Source organism: Pan paniscus, chromosome 9 (genome assembly GCF_029289425.2).
Source record: "Pan paniscus chromosome 9, NHGRI_mPanPan1-v2.0_pri, whole genome shotgun sequence".
NCBI lineage: Eukaryota > Metazoa > Chordata > Mammalia > Primates > Hominidae > Pan > Pan paniscus.
Window position 1 is genome coordinate 27,406,378 of NC_073258.2, and position 17,641 is coordinate 27,424,018.

General features: G+C 34.5%; 1 pseudogene; it reads right to left on the bottom strand.

The window, feature by feature from the left end:
* Window positions 1–7,543: 7,543 nt before the first annotated feature.
* On the bottom strand, window positions 7,544–16,424 carry LOC100967990 (N-acylneuraminate-9-phosphatase-like; annotated as a pseudogene).
* Window positions 16,425–17,641: the final 1,217 nt, after the last annotated feature.

Sequence of the window (17,641 nt, forward strand, 5' to 3'; positions counted from 1 at the left end):
TTTTAAATGTTTGGGAGAATTCAACAGTGAAGTAATCAGATTCAGGGCTTTTCTTTATTGTGAGATCTTTTGTTATTGAATCAGTCTCCTTCCAGTTACAGGTCTATACTTATATTTCATGTCATCATAATTTAGTCTAAGTAGGTTTCTTTTTTATTTGTATTTTTTTTTTCTTCGAGACAGAGTCTCGCTCCTGTCACCCAGGCTGGAGTTCAATGGCACGATCTTGGCTCACTGCAACCTCCGCCTCCCAAGTTCAAGCGATTCTCCTGCCTCAGCCTACCAAGTAGCTGGGATTACAGGCATACGCCACCACACTCAGCTAATTTTTGTATTTTTAGTAGAGACTAGGTTTCGCCATGTTGGCCAGGCTGGTCTCCAACTCCTGCCCTGAGGTGATTCCCTTGCTTCGGCCTCCCAAAGTGCTGGGATTATATGCGTGAGCCACCGCATCTAAGTAGGTTTCTTGCTTCTGGAAATTTGTCTGTTTATGTAGGTTAACCAGGTTTTTGGCAAACTGTCTTCTATAGTACTTCAGTATATTCCTTTTTATCCCTGTAGAATTGGGATTAGTCACTACTTTCATTTTCGATTTCAGAAATTTGAAACTTTTCTTTTTTGTTGGTTTATCTAGCTAAAAATTTGCCAATTTTGTTTATATTTTTAAATAATCAACTTTTGTTTTCATTAATATTCATTAATCTCTGCTCTGGTTTTTGTTAATTTCTTCTTCTAGCTTTGTGTGTAGTTTGTTATTCTTTTTCTAGTTCTTTAAGTTGTAAATTTAAATTGTTAATTTGGGATCTTTCTTGTTTTCTAAGGTGTTTATGGTTATAAATTTCTGCTAAGCACTGATTTGCTACATCTCATAACTTTTATGTTGTATTTTTGTTTTCAGCCATCTCTAAGTACTTTTACATTTTTCTTTGATTTCTATTTTAATTCATTGATTGTTTAAGAGTGTATGGGTTAATTTTCACATATCATTGATTTTTGCAGTTTTACTTCTGTTGTTGTTTTCTGACCTTATTCATTGTGGTTGAACAAGATACTTTTCCTAATATCTATCTTCTTACATTTATTGAGACTTAGTTTATAATGTAACATATGGTCCATCCTGGAAAATGTTCCTTGTACACTTGAAAATAATAAGTATAGTGTTATGTGGGATATAGTGCTTTTATGTACCTCTGTCCAGTTGCTAATAAGCTCATCAAATGTATATATTTTTAATTTCTGTTACAGTGTTTTTTGGTTTTGTTTTTGTTTTTTATTTCTAGTATTTCTTTTCATTGTATTCTAGTATTTCCACCTCTCTTCTTACATTGTACATCTATTTTTTTCATACTCTTTATTTATTAGAGAACTTAGTATATTAATCATACTTGTTTTCAATCATTTGTCTGGTATTTCCAATATCCTTGGCTTATTTGGTTTGGCTGTGTCCCCACTGAAGTCTTACCTTGAATTGTAGATCCCATAATCCTCACATGTCAGGAGAAAGACCTGGTGGTAGTTAATTGAATAATGGGGAAGGTTACCTCCATGCTGTTCTCGTGATAGTCAGTGAGTTCTCTTGAGATCTGATGGTTTTATAAAGAGCATTTCCCCTGCACATGTTCTTTTGCCTGCCACCATGTAAGACATGCCTTTGCTCCTCCTTTGCCTTCCACCGTGATTGTGAGGCCTCCCCAGCCTTATGAATCTGTGAGTCCATTAAACCTTTTTCTTTATAAATTACCCAATCTCGGATATGTTCTTATAGCAGCATGAGAATGAACTAATACAGTAAACAGGTACTTGGAGTGGAGTGCTGCTGTAAAGATACCCAAAAATGTGGAAGTGACTTTGGAACTAGGTAACAGGGAGTGGTTGGAACAGTTTGGAGGGCTCTGAAGAGGAAAGAAAAATAGGTGAAAATTTGGAACTTCCTAGAGACTGGTTGAATAGCTTTGACAAAATTGCTGATAATGATATGGACAATGAAGTACAGACTGAGGTGGTCTCAGACGGGTATGAGAAAGTTGTTGGAAACTGGAATGCTGGCATGTATCAAAATGATTCTTTCCTCCTACCATTTGTTAGAAGGAGATGGGAATTTTTCTCCCATATTTACTGTGAGAACTTGGTCAAGCTCTTGAATATGATTCTGTCCTTCTACAGTTTTTAACTCTCAAACTTGTCCAACCTTTCCTCCAGTAATTTGACAATTACAGTTAAAGCTTTTCTACCCTGGCGGTGATTCTCCTGGAGGTTTTTACTCTGGTATGTGTTAATTCTCTGCTATCTACCTGGTGAGCATCTTGAATTTTTGTGCTTCCAGTTTGCCCTGTGACATCACTTCTCTTGTGGATTTTTATAAAATATACTGATTTATTTACTTTGTTCATCTTTTTACTTTTTATAAGGATGAAGAGGCAAAATTCAAGCTGTTTCCATGAGGAAGTAAAAATAGGAACTCAGTTCTATAATTTTTAAGAATAAATAACTAGCAGAAAAAAATAGCCACAAAATTTATATCATCCTATATTTTATCCTGTGTAAAATTACAAACTCCATATTTCTCAAGCTATTTAATATAGATATTCAACTTGTATTTGGTACCAGCTATATAACAACCAATATATAGTTGTTCCCCAGTGCCAGGTCAGAGGAGGCTTTGCTATTTGCATTGAGCATTAGGTATAGTTCAAAATAAGCCATTCTGCCTTCTGAGTGTCACCAATTTAACAGCAGTCTCTACCTTTTAGTTAGTCCTAAGCAATAAAAGCAGAGATCAGGCATGCTGTGCAATGGATGTTACGTTGAGTAAAATGAATTAATTACACGCTAATGCTGAATTGAAAACATTTTTGAGATAACAGGCTTTTTAAATATAAAGTGGAGACATAACAATAAATTGATGTTTAAATATGTCATTGTCTTTGATCCAAACACAAGTAACACAGGATTTTGATCAAAAATATAAGTTGTGTTGCCCCTGAATAATTTAATATTTTGAGTGGCATCTCTTACCAACACTTGCCCAATCTCTGCATTCTGCTTTTTGACTTTTTAATTAAAAATACAAGTTAATAATTCCTACTATCTATTCACAAACACATTTGTGTGCATGTATGTGTGTGTGTGTGTCTTTTTAACAGCAGTATCTACCTTTTAGTTCATCTTAAGCAATAAAAGCAGACATCAGGCATGCTGTGCGATGGGTATTATCCATTGTAAACATTTGAAACAAATGTTTTAATTTCAGGTGTGTGTGTGTGTGTTTGTGTGTGTGTGTATACATGTAGGTATACATGTATATATGGATGAATGTATGTGTCTGTTCATGTTTATATATATATATATAAACACATGCATACACAGTCATGCATCACTTAATGAAGGGGATGTATTGTGAGAAATGTATTGTGAGATATTTTTGCCATTTTGTGAACATTATAGAGTGTACTTACACAACCCTTGATGCTATAGCCTACTACACATCTAGGCTATCCTTGAGTAGCATGTTCCTGTACTGACTACTGTAAGCAACTGTAACACAATGGTAAGTATTTTTGTATCTAAACGTATTTATCATAGAAAAAGATATAGTAAAAATAGGAGATTATAATACTATGGGACCACTGTTGAATATGTGGTCCGTTGTTGGCCAAAATGTCATTATGTGGCACATTACCATATGTATATATGGTATATATATATATTCATTACCATATGAATATAGTCTTATTCATTTTTCAGAATATCTGTTTTTTTCACTTGTTTCTTTGAAAATTATTTTCCCAAGCTTTATATTAAGTCTTAAACCTCTTCTGCTTCAGATTCTGTTTTTGAGAGACTATTGTGTGCTTCTGATTCACAGGCCTGGTCCCTGATTGGTGACCTAAAGTGGTTTTGTGGCAGTATCCTTCTAAAGCACGCAAATAAATAGATGAGATTATGCAACACTATTTATTTACTAAGATTCTATTTTCACTGGTTGACATCTGAACCTATAGGAAATATGGTTTTATCTTCTCCCAACAGGGTGAGTCAAGTCTGTCACTTACATTCTCCCAAGTCAAATATCCTTTTTAGCATATCAAAAGTAGGAAAATGATTTTCATTAATCAGAGCAGAGAGCCTAAAGCTTAATTCCTTGCTTCAATTTATCATGATTTGTATGTAGTTGAAAGGAAGCCAATTAATGTACTTTCTCTTTTTGCTCTTATTAATTAGCAGACATGCTGAAAACTTCTGTCAGAATTAAAATCTTTCTTAGATTATTTTTCTCCTTTTAACTTTCTGGAAATAATGGTAGAGATTTTTTCTTTGAAGTTAACTGGAATTGTCAACTTTTATACTAGCACCAACAGTCAAAAATTACACTATAGAAATAAAATCTTTTCCATTAAGTATTATTAAACTTAATGGCTTCAAATAAGTATTATTTGAAGCCTTAGTACTGAGAAAGAAAAAATAATTGGTTGTTATGTCTACTCTCTGTCAGGTTTAGAAAACTATTTTAAGTGTTTGTTTTTTATTCCTTGATGTTCCTTCTATAAAGGTAAAATAAACAACTAAAATCAATCATATTGAGGAAAGAACAAACATTAATTTTCTTGAGGGAACTCAAATATGTAATTATGATCAAACTAAATAATGTTTAAAATTTTCCATGTTTAAAGGGAGATATTGTGCCCAGAAATTTTTTCCTGAAGATTTATGCAAGTCAGCTGCCATCTATAGCCAAGCGTTTGAAGCTTTAATTGGTCCTTATTATAGTTGGATCATAAAAGTAAAAAATAAAAATCTCAGTGAAAGACATTGGGTGTTAAAAAAATTTTAACCTTTCAGCTGTCACATGCAATTTTCTGTAATCCATATGAAAATTCAGCATGTCTCTGATGCAAATATGTTGGTAAATGGTTTCACTTCCAACAATATTAAGGAATTTAATAGGGACTAATGGAAAATAAAAGAATACTGCTACATGACTAGGAAGAGGTTTATATTAACCTTTTTTGGGAGTCATAAACCTCAATATAAAAGGCAGAAATTATGTAGGATGTGTGCTAATACATACTGAGATGGAGATTTCCTCCTCTTTAAACAAGATAATTCATTTTCACTGGCTGACTCGTTAAAAGCTACTCTTTTTCTATTTTCATTTTAAAATCAGGGTGAGAAGGAAGAGAGATAATCCTTAATCATACAGGAGCTTTATTTATAGCATGCTCAGATGCTATTAGACAATATTAGACCTACATTAGACAATACAGTATCAGGGCTGAAAGAAAATTTATATTTCTTAATTCAAGATACAAATAAGTATATTGAATAGCTCTACAAACTTGCTATTCTAACTTTGGACAATGAACCAGCAGCATGGACATCATCTAGGAGCTTGTTAAAAGTGTAAAATTGGCCGAGCATGGTGGCACACGCCTGTAATCCTAGCACTTTGGGAGGCCGAGATGGGTAAATCACTTGAGGTCAGGAGTTCAAAACCAGCCTGGCTAACATGGTGAAACCCCGTCTCTACTAAAAATACAAATAAATAAATAAATAAATAAATAAATAAATAAATAACCAGACTTGGTGGCATGCACCTGTAATCCCAGCTGCTCAGGAGGCTGAGGCAGGAGAATCGCTTGAACCCAGCAGGCAGAGGTTGCAGTGAGGCGAGATCTTGCCACTGCACTCCAGCCTGTGCAACAGAGCAAGATCCATCTCAAAAAAAAAAAAAAAAAAAAAGTAAAATGATACAACCTACTCTCACATAAGTTTTCAGAATCTTCATTTAAACAAGATCTTCAGGTGATGCATGTTCACATTGGAGTCTGAAAATTCTGTCCTAACAACATCTCCCCTAAATGCTAATCCAGGTCCAACATCTTCAGTTTCTGGGTAATTAATGAGGGTAACCTACCTTATATTGGGTAACTTCAATGTTTATGATCTTCCTCATAAGAAGCGAAAAATCTTCTTCTTACATCCAATTAGACCAAATTCTTGTCCTAGGGCCAATCAAGGTGAGTTTTATTCCTTTTTCAGAATAGTCTATTACATACTTCAAAACTTGTTCTACATTCTTACTCTTCTCTTCCTCCAATTCCTTTAGTCAGTCCTCAATTTATAAAGTAATTATTCTCCTACGTTGGATGTTCTATCTGAACTCCATCCTGATGATTGGGAATCAGGTGTAATTTCTCAATTTCTCAATTTGAAATGCAGTATTCCAGTAATGAAAGCAGAATTGAGTGGCATTGCTGTCTCTCACATTCTGCACACAATTTCTCTATTAATTCTGCCTAAAGATTGCATTTACCGTACTTGAGAGAGTGGGGACATAACATGAAGTGGGGGACTCATACTGAGTCTGTGATTGTCCGAGCCATGTTTCTATTTTTTCCTCTTTTTACTCAATGTATGTATGTCAAATCAATTCTTGGATGCCCAAAATATAACTCTAAAAAGTTGAACATGCATTGCTACACACATGTTTTTCATATCTGAAGCAATTTCCCTATAAACTTACCATATTAGAGAATTTAATCTCAATTTAAATAATAATTTTTATGTTATATATTATTTATTTGATATAATGTCTTTTGAGAATAGATGGAATTCTCCACTATCATCACGCACATCTAAGGTATTAAGATTCTGGGCCGGGCGCGGTGGCTCAAGCCTGTAATCCCAGCACTTTGGAAGGCCGAGGCTGGTGGATCACCTGAGGCCAGGAATTCAAGACCAACCTGGCCAACATGGTGAAACCCCATCTTTACAAAAAGTACAAAAATTATTAGCCGGGCATCATGGGGACTGCCTGTAATCCCAGTTACTCAGGAGGTTGAGGCGAGAGAATCACTTGAACCTGGGAGGCGGAGGTTGCAGTGAGCTGAGATGGTGCCACTGCACTCCAGCCTGGGTGACAAAGCAAGAGTCCATTTCAAAAAAAAAAAAAAAAAGATTCTGATTCACTTTCTTAGGTCATTGTGTATATGTGTATGTTTGTTGGATATAAATTTGCTTTTTAAAGGCAAAAAATATGGTTTCTGTTTTTAAAATATGCAAAATAATTTCACCATGAAATTTCTTGATTGGCATGTGACTTAGTATTTATTTCTTGTTAACCAGATTCAGTTGCTCTGATAAATCTTTGTGTTTTAGAAAAATTTATTTTTAATAAATATCTATTTTTAAGCCAGAAGATAAACCTTACATTTGTGCATCCATGTGTAAGCGATCCTGCTTGGTATCATGGAGGCAAGATACTAAAAGATTAATAAAATAATTTGTAAAAACTCCATTCACAGACTAACAAATAATATATTTCTTCAAATTTTCTGGAATATACTACTGACTTGTATTAATGTAATCTGAATTTTCAGATATAAATACCAGTCAATGGTTGGTTGTTACAACTTAAAAGCAATCAGGTTGGGAAAACCTTCAAAATATTGGTCACTAAATCATAAATAAAATTTTTCTTAGAATTGGACCGTGGTAAGTGGAGTGCCTTAACTTTTCTTAGTTCAAACTCTGCAAATTGACTCTAACGTTCATAATCATGCCTTTTTATGTGCTTTAAGCGGAGATACTGTTGGTCTATACTTTGTAAGAGAGCAGGTAACTCTAGCACAGAAGAAACTATATAACATGGAACTGGGTGGGAATTCAGTGGTACTATTCCATTTTTATCAATTCAGACTGTTGCTTTCAGTCCTGCTTTCAATCTCCAGGTTGTACTCCGAGAGGATTGCAGCAGTAATAAAACATGGATGGTGCTGGCTTCTCCTCTCTCTCTGCTCTCCACCTACAACAGCGTCGAAATAGGACTGACAGCCACAAGCCTCAGTCTTCTCCCTCTGGATCTGTCTGTCCCCATTCATTAATAGAAGTAGGCGGACCTCCTTTCAAAGTTCAGTGAACATGACTTTGACATCTTCTGCTAGTGTCATGTGCTGTTATTGTGTAGATTTCCAAAGGAAGTAGCATTCTTCAGCCAATTTTCTACTGGCTGCACCACCTTTTGTTTCCTGGATTGCTTTTTCCCAATGTGAAGTCCTTAGATCAGTAATGCATGTATTGTAAGGATGAACCATTCCTTGCTGAGTTTAACTTGAACTTTCTCATAGATGATGTTAGCCTCTTCCTTTTAATAGTATTTTGATTGTAGGAGCTTTATCATCTTCCGCACGCCTCTCTGGCTCGCCCAGGTGGTATCGATGGGCGTGTTGTCCAGGTCAGAGTAAAGGGCCTGCACGCGGCTCAGCCCCCAACACCATATGCAGCAGGCTGGTGACCCCTGAATTTACTTAAAACCAACAAACGAACAAACAACTTTGCATTCCAATCACCTCACTTATTTAATTGAGATATAAAGCATTATAAAGGCCTAAAACACTACATGAGCTGACCTCATTACCTTTTAACTTTATCTTCTATTTTTCTAACTTTCCCTCAAATCCTCCTTACTCAAAAGGTGTCTTATAAATAATGGCTGCCCTGACCACCCAGATGCTTACCAACTCGATTTTCTTCTTATTTATTTATTTATTCAAATCTCTTAACTTCATCTAAATACTAAACTTTATTTACTTTCTTCATTTATTTCATGCCCCCCACCACCACCCCCATACCGTCAAATGCATGCTAGTGTGTTTTTTTCACATATTATTCCCATAATTTAGACTGCTGCATGGCACTGTACAGGCAGTCAAAAATGTTTGCCGGCTGAATGAATGTGTAACCTGTTTTGTCTTTAAACCCATCTGAGCTCATTTATAGACTGAGAAAAAAACAGCACTTACAGTTTTTGTTTGCTCATTTATAGATTGAGAAAAACAACACTTACTTTATAGGATGTTTGTATGTGTGAAGTTCCCAATCCCAGGTAAACCCTGACTATAGCTGCTTATATGACTTAGAACACATTTTTCTTCAGTCCACAATTCCCAATGGAACAAATTTTTGAAGATTATTAAACAAAGCTCGTAATCTCTTTTTTCTTATTTCTTTTTAATAGTACCATTGCCAATAGTTATAACAATTGTTAGAGTTTTTCTAACTTATATAAATAATTTGTTAAATTTTGTCTTCTTTCTCTGTTTACTAGAAGTCATATTTGAATTGATTGTTTTTGCTCATATGTTAATGATTAGAAGGTGATGAGAAATAGTGCTAGCTCTTACCTGGAGGACTAATGAGCCTTGGAAAAATCTGCAGACATGAATGTAACAGCTTTTGACACGACTTCTGCTCACTAGCTTTCCCTATAGAGTCAATGGTATTTATCTGAACAGATTGCCTGTCATGTGCTAAAACAAACCAAAAGAAGAAAAAGTGGGGGCAGATAGTTAATTTATACGGGAATGTAGATCTAGAAACTACATTAGAGAGAAGGAAAAAAAACTTTTCTCGGGTGTCTTGCATTTAAACAATCCCCTGTGTATCATGCAAAATTGATGGCTGTGTGCATTTTTTCTCTGCTAACTCCAGACTAAAATGACAGCCAATGAAAGTGAACCCCTCCCTTAGAAATTGCTAGAGGTTATACCCATCTAGAATGTTCAATACTTATTATTTTAGTAATACTGCCAGTGTTCATCTCCAGGACACCAATGTTATCTCAGAAAATTTAGTAAAAAGTGAACACGTATAAGAAAAAATTTTGGTACAATAATCCATCCAAAAAGTAGATAGATATTAATAACAGGTTTATAAATAAGTATAGATATATTTATTTATAAACCTGTTATTAACAGGAGTAAAGGAATGAAGGAAGGAAGGAAAGAAAGAAAAAGGGAGGGAGGGAGCAAGAAGTTGGGAGGGAAGGAAGGGAGGGAAAGAAGAAAGGAGGGAAGGAAGAAAGGAGGAAAAAAGGAAAAGAAGGAAGGAAGGAGGGAGGGAGGGAGGTGAGGGAGGGAAGGAAGAAAGGGAAAAAGAAAGCAGGAAAAGAAGGAAGGAAGGAGGGAAGGAGGGAGAGGGATAGAGGGGAGGGAGGGAAGGAGGGAAGGGCATGACGAGAAGGGAAAGGAGGGAGGGAGGAGACTGTTAAAGCAAAACATATAACCATTGTATTCATTACTTGCAATGGGGATGTCTGAAAATTCATTTGTGTGAATGTATTTATATTTATAAAGGTGTTTTGTGTATTTGGGAGCTTCCAAGCACAAGAAACAAGAGTTAACCACTGCAGTGTCAAACTTCTCTTTACATAGTAAGCCAAAATTGTTGATAACATTTTCTTTGTTTCTGATCAAAATACAGTACATTTTTGTATTGTGTTAGAGATTTTCATATTTTCGCATCTATGCCAGATATTCAGAATATTTATCTTACCCATCACTGAATTATCAAAAGAAGAAAAAAATATTATTAGTATCATGGCTAATGAGGATAAGTGTGGTAGTGGGAGAGAAGATCGAAAGGAGGTAACTCAAAGGTGATGAAAATTTGTAAATTTAAAGGTCATTGTCAGATACTAGTTTTACTTGAGCAAATATTCCTGCCAATTATTGCATTTTCATCCGTATTGAGAAAAAGCTTTCTGTCTTTTCTTGACAGAAATTTTGTTTTTTTTTTTCTATTTTCTTTTTTCATTTTTAAACAAATGGACAGTTTATTTGCAGATTCTTCTTTGTTAGATGGTATAGTAAAACAAAATTGATAGACCTGGTCATTTTGTTTCTGTCCTATATTTCTTTTAGGGAGGTCTATTTTTTGTCATTGTGATACATATACAAAATTTAAACCTGGCACCAATCTGTTGTGTATTGACAGGGAGTGAATAACTCAGGGACAAGCAGCATCAGCATCAAGAAATTTGCTAGAAAGTCAAGTTACCAGCATCCCTTCAGATGTACAGAATCACACTCTTTGTGAATGAGGTCATCCAATATCTTCCAGACAATCCTTAGGCATAGTGATATTTGAAAATCACTCCTCTAAACAGAGAATCTCAGACTTCTATATCTATGGAAAACACCTGGGGTTCTAAGAAGAAATCAACAGTTGTGGGCATAAATCCTAAAGCACTGAATTTACTAATAGTGCCCAGCAATCTGCATTACGTCTATGTTACTCTAAAGTTTGAAAACTAAGCTGAAGTTGCTCAAGATTAATCTTTAGTTATAGCAGCTATTTGCACTGGAGCTTCTCTAAAGTCCTGCATCTTTATTTCCATAAGTTGATCCTTATCAGAGTAAAATACAAGCAAACTAACAAGCAAACAATGCTATTACCTTACAGAAGAATGTTCAACAACTTCACAGTGGCATGCTCCTCCTATCACAGTCTGTTCCCAGCTTACCTGACTAACCTCATCTTCAGCCACTTCTTGCACCCTGGGTGTATTCTCACCACTGTGTTATGAGCTTTCTTCACCTTCATATATTTATGTTTCTTTTGCACAGAATTGCCTTCTTCCCTAATCTTCGTGTTAAATATCTGTGTACTACTCAAATGTCATCTTTCTTTTTCAAATAATTCCGTGAATATTTCTTTTATGGAAGAAATGATTATTTATTCTGAGATCACTTTGTATATATTTCAGAAACTATATGGATAAATATTTCATATTGTGTTGTAAGTAATTTTGCATATCACATGTGTTTGGAAACACTAAGAAAACTCCATTAGACTGTGTTGGTAGGAACTTTTTGAGGACCGGGTACATATCTCACTTATCATTCTGACTACCTCTTATAACCCCTGTTACACATTAGGGTCACAATAAATACTTTTCCAAATGTTTTGTTCAACTTTGTTTCAACAGAAAAAGTGAAATCACATATATAGAAAACATTTGAAAAGTTGAAGATTCTGAGTTGAGGTTCAACCTCAATTTGTCAACTAAGGGACTTTGAATGATTTCTAAGCCTCTCTGGACTTTATATCACTCATCTGTTAAAAAAAAAAAAAAGACCAGAATACAGTAAGTTTCCATCATTCAAAAATATAAAAATAAGTTTTCTTCTTTAAAGGTAATCTTACGTGAACCTTACTTGAAATTCTATCACATAATATAATAAAAGCTAAACTCTTCCAGTTGAAGAGGGAGCTTGAGGAGGACAAAACCTTCCAGGAAAAATGAAAGGATATGTACCCGAAACTAATATATGTATGATTATTTCTGTACATATTATGAGAGGCAAAACTCTAGTATGTGTTATAAAATCAGGATTAAGCATCGTATTTCTACCATGTATATCTTATATTAACACAACATTTTTATTTTATAATATGTCACTAACATTTTAATATTTAGAAAGTTGGGAGGAGACTGATTTGCAGGAAAACTCAATCTCCCACGTGGAATGGCCTTGCAGCAATTAAATTCTTTCTTTACTGCAAGACCATGGTCTCAGTGAATTGGCTTTGCCTGTGCAATGGGAAAGAAGAACCCATTGCGTAATTACAAATTGGAAGTCTCATCTGGAATTTGCCCTTTCAGGTGCCTACCCACAGTTTGTCAGCCTCCCACTGTAGAACAGACCTGGAGGTTAACTCTGATGGCCACTTATTATTTTTGAGGGCCTCTTCTGGCACCATCTCTGTTGGTGAGGTGCTGTTGACCCATAGTGCCTGGGCCTAATTGCAATGGAGAAATTTTTTTAAAAATAATGTTCATCTTAACAGATGCAAGGGGATATTTCATTGCAGTTTTGATTTGCATTTTGCTAATGATTAGTGTTTCAAGAATATTTTATATACATGTTGGCAATTTGTATGTCTTATTTTAGAGAAATATTTCTTCAAGTTCTTTTTTAAATCAGGCAGGTTTTTCATTAAAGTCTTTAATTCATTTTGAGTTTATTTTTGTGCATGGTATAAGATATAGGTCTAATTATATTCCTTTGCATGTGAATATCTAGTTATCCCAACATTATTTGTCAAAGAAACTATCTATTACCTATTGTGTAACCTTGGTACCCATGTTGAATATTATTTGACCAACCCTTTCCTTTCCCAGGAAGAAGTTAGGAGTTGGGGGTTATCTCCTACTTGTTTCATGCTGAGCCAGGGAGAAGGACTATGGAAAGTGAGCGCTCCACACTGTGGCCTTTGTTCTCAGTGGCCATCAACCTGGTACCCTTACTGTTAATGCTTAGATTCAGGCAAGACAAAAATCATTTTATTGGGAAATGCTTCAAAAAGTCTTAATGTTGGAAATACATGTTAGTCTTCTCTTTTCCTTCCTGGGAAAAAGGCATGGGCTAGGAATTTTCCTCTAATTGCGATACACTTAGTTGGAGGGAGGGACTATGATAAGTGATTATCACAAATTTTTTACAGGCTTTGATGTTGCTAATTTTTTTGTTTGTTTGCTTGTTTTTTGAGACAGGGTCTCACTTTGTCATTCAGTCTGGAATGCAGTGGTGTGACCTCGGCTGCCTGTAGCCTGGACATCCCCAAGCTCGGGTGATCCTCCCACCTCAGCCTCCCAAGTAGCTGGGACTACAGGCACACACCACCATGCTCAGCTTTTTTTTTTTTTTTTTTTTGCTTTTTTTTTTCTTTGTAGAGATGGGTTTTTGCCATGTTGCCCAGGCTGATCTTGAACTCCTGGGATCAAGCAATCTGCCTGCCTCGGTCTCCCAAAGTGCTAGACTTACAGGCATGAGCCACCACGCCCAGCCTGATGTTGCTGATTTTACGTTCACCTGAGGTACGCAAACTTCTTAACTGGTTTCTGGATTTTGTATAAAGAAAATTGGTCCTTGTATTAATGTTGAGTTTGTGTCTCTATTGGGAGTGGAGGGTATCAGGCATCTTGTTCTGTCATCTTACTGGTGTCATTTTTATAATAGAAATGCTTATTCAAATTCACTCCACATTAGTATTCATTTAAATATTAATTATTTTAGTTAATTAGTTCTTTATATATGTAAAGCTAGTTACCTAGTGATTATGGTCACTGAGCCACTAATGCTAGCAGGGCTACTCTATCCCTGCACTTTTGCACCAAGGGACTAGGTTGGTTGTTTTCAAAAATGCGTATGCTACTTGTGTTTTTTATTGTAATTATGTAATTAATTTAAATATAATATTTTTGTGAAAATTTTATTGTGAAAAGAAAATTCTACTATAATATGAAAAAATAAGATGCTAAAATAATTTTGTTCAGTTGTAAAAAAGAATTTTATAATTTTAAAATCATGAAAGTATACATTTTTTTCTGTAGAAATATGACTATTTTGTTTTATTATTTGACTTATTATTTTACTTGATTTTGTATAGATTCTGTGTTGATTTTTGTACAAATCCATAATATGTATACATATTTATAGCATACATGTAATATTTTGATACAATTATACACTGTGCAATTATCAAATTGGGGTATTTATAATATTCTTCATATTAAATATTTACTGTTTGTGTTTGGATCATTTTAAATCTTCTAGCTATTTTGAAATATAAAATAAATCACTGTGAACTATATTCACCATAATCGGTTATCAAATACTAGAACTTATTTCTTCCTTCTAACTGTATGTTTGTACCCATTAACCAGCTTCTCTCCATGCCTATCCCATCCCAAATCCTTTAAACCCTCAAACAACCACCATTCTGCTTTCTACCCCCATAATGTCAACATTTTTGTCTGACACATATGAGTGAGAACATGCAACATTTTTCTATCTGTGCCTGGCTTATTTCGCTTACCATGACTTCCAGTTTCATTCATGTTTCTACAAATGATAGAATTATATTATTTTGGTCTAAATAGTATTTTATCGTGTATATAGACCACAGTTTAAAAAATCCGTATATTCATTGATGAACATTTAGTTTGATTCCATATCTTGGCTATTGAGACTAGTGCTATAATAAAGATGGGGGAGCAGATATCCCTCTGATAAACTGGTTTTCTCTCCTTTAGATAAATGCCTAGTACTAGGATTGCTGGATCATATAGTAGTTCTATCTTTAGTTCTCTGAGAAACCTTCATACTATTTTTCATAATGGCTGTACTAATTTACATTCTCACTGACAGTGTATAAGAGTTTCCTTTTTGCCACATCCTTACCAACATTTATTATTGTTTGTCTTTGTGATAATAGCCATTCTAACTGGGATAAGAGATAACTCACTGTAGTTTTGAGTTGCATTTCCCTGATGATTAGTAATGTTGTGCTTTTCTGTTGTACAGGCAGATTTTTTCTTAATATGTTAAATTATTCATTCATTTAAGAACTCAAAGGTATATTTATTGTGATATAAAATATCAATTAGTACACTTACTTGAAATATCTTTTGTCTAAATCAAACCAAATAAGTGTAAAATAAATGCACCTGTGTGTATTAAAAGTTAAAATGTTATATATCTATAGATACATATATCTTCTGTAGATCACTAAAATATATCCCTATGTATCTATATATAAAATAGATAACTGTGTCTATGTTTATTTATCTATGTTTTGAAATGGTTCTCTACGATAAATGACTTTTCCTATTAACTGCCCTACTACTTGTCCTGGTGACATTTAATAAAATCCTCTGTGGTATATTAAATGAGGGGCATCTTTAAACCACTAAGTGTTAATCATCAAACCAAAGAAATGTAACTCACTGTCATCCATTATACAACAAAATCAGGGGAGAAAAAAATAGATATCACTTGATTTAGATAATAATAACTCATTTTTAAGGAAGTCACATAAATTAGATAAATTGGTATACATAGCCACATGTAATGTTAGTAAAATTTAAAATGTTATATCCAGAGTGATATCAATTTGGCTAACAGTCTAGTAGAATGTTTTGCATTTTTTAGAGGATGTCTGGGTTTGCAAAATGTTTTAGGAATGATTCACTGTAGATGCAAAGAGAGCAATGTCTATTCAAGAAATAAAGATAGCAATTAATTTTATCAGTTTTCTGAAGAACAGAAAAATAATATATAAGCAGTTCTTCTTCTCTTATTTTTTAAATTTTAAATTTTTGTGGGTTCATAGTAGGTATATAGATTTGTGGGATACCTGAGATATTTTGAAATAAGCATGGAATGTCAAATAATCACATCATGAAGAACTGGGTATCCATTCCCTCAAGTATTTATTCTTTCTGTTACAAACAATCCAATTAAACTCTTTTAGTTATCACTTTTTATTCTTCAACTTTTATTTTAAGTTCCAGGGTACATGTGCAGGATGTACAGGTTTGTTACATAGGTAAACGTGTGCTATCGTGATTTGCTGCACAGATCAACCCATCACCTCAGTATGAAGCCCAGCATGCATTAGCTGTTGTACCTGATGCTCTCTCTACCCCAACCCTCCCCAGCAGGACCCAATGTGTGTTGTTACCCACAGCTGTGGCCATATCTTCTCACTGCTCAGTTTGCACTTACATGTGACTGAATGCATTGTTTGGTGTTCTGCTCCTGCATTAGTTTGCTGAGGATATTGGCGTCCAGCTCCATTCACGTCACTGCAAAAAAAAAAAAAAAAAAAAAAAAAAAACACGATCTTATTGCTTTTCACGACTGCATAGTATTTCATGAGTATATATGTCACATTTTCTTTATCATTGATGGGCATTCTATCATTGACGAGAATTTGCATTGATTCCACATCTTTGCTATTGTGAATGGTGCTACAATGAGCATATGTGTGCATGTATTTTTATAATAGAATGATTTATAATCCTTTGAGTATATACCAAGTAGCGAGATTCCTGGGCCAAATGGTATTTCTGCTTCTAGATATTTGAAGAATTGCCATACTATCTTCCACAATGGTTGAACTGATTTACATTCCCACCAACAGTGTAAAAATGTTCCTTTTCTTCACAACCTCCCCAGCATCAGTTGTTTCCTGACTTTATAATAATTGCCATTCTGACTGGCATGATATGATATCTCACTGTAGTTTTTATTTGCATTTCTGTAATGATCAGTGCGTTGAACTTGTTTTCATATATTTATTGGCTGCATGAGTGTCTTCTTTTGAGAAGTTTCTGTTCATGTTTTTAGCCCACTATTTATTGGGGTTGTTTTTTCTTGTAAATTTGTTTAAGTTCCTTGTACACTCTAAATATTAGACCTTTGTCAGATGGATAGATTGCAAAAATTTTCTCCCATTGTAGATTGTCTGTTGGCTCTGATGATAGTTTCTTTTGCTGTGCAAAAGCTCTTTAGTTTAATTGGATTCCATTTGTCAATTTTTGCTTTTGTTGCAATTGCTTTCGGTGAGTTCATTATAAAATCTTTGCCTGTGCCTATGTCCTGAATGATGTTGTACAGCACAATTTTAGTTACTTTGTAGTCACTGTTGTGCAATCAAGTAGTATGTCTTAGTCATTCTATTTTTTTGTATCCATTAACCATTCTCACCTCCCCCAAATCCCCCTACTACACTTCCCAGCCTCTGATAACCATTCTTCTACTCTCTATTCCCATGAGTTCAATTATTTTGATATTTAGATCCCACAAATAAGTAAGAGCATGTGATGTTTGTCTTTCTGTGCCTGGCTTATTTCACTTAACATAATGATCTCCAGTTCCATGAATGTTGTTTCAAATAACAGCATCTCATTGTTTTTTTTTTTTAATCTGAATAGTATTCCCTTGTGTATATGTACCACAATTTTTTTATTCATTTATCTGTTTATGGACACTTACATTGCTTCCAAATCTCA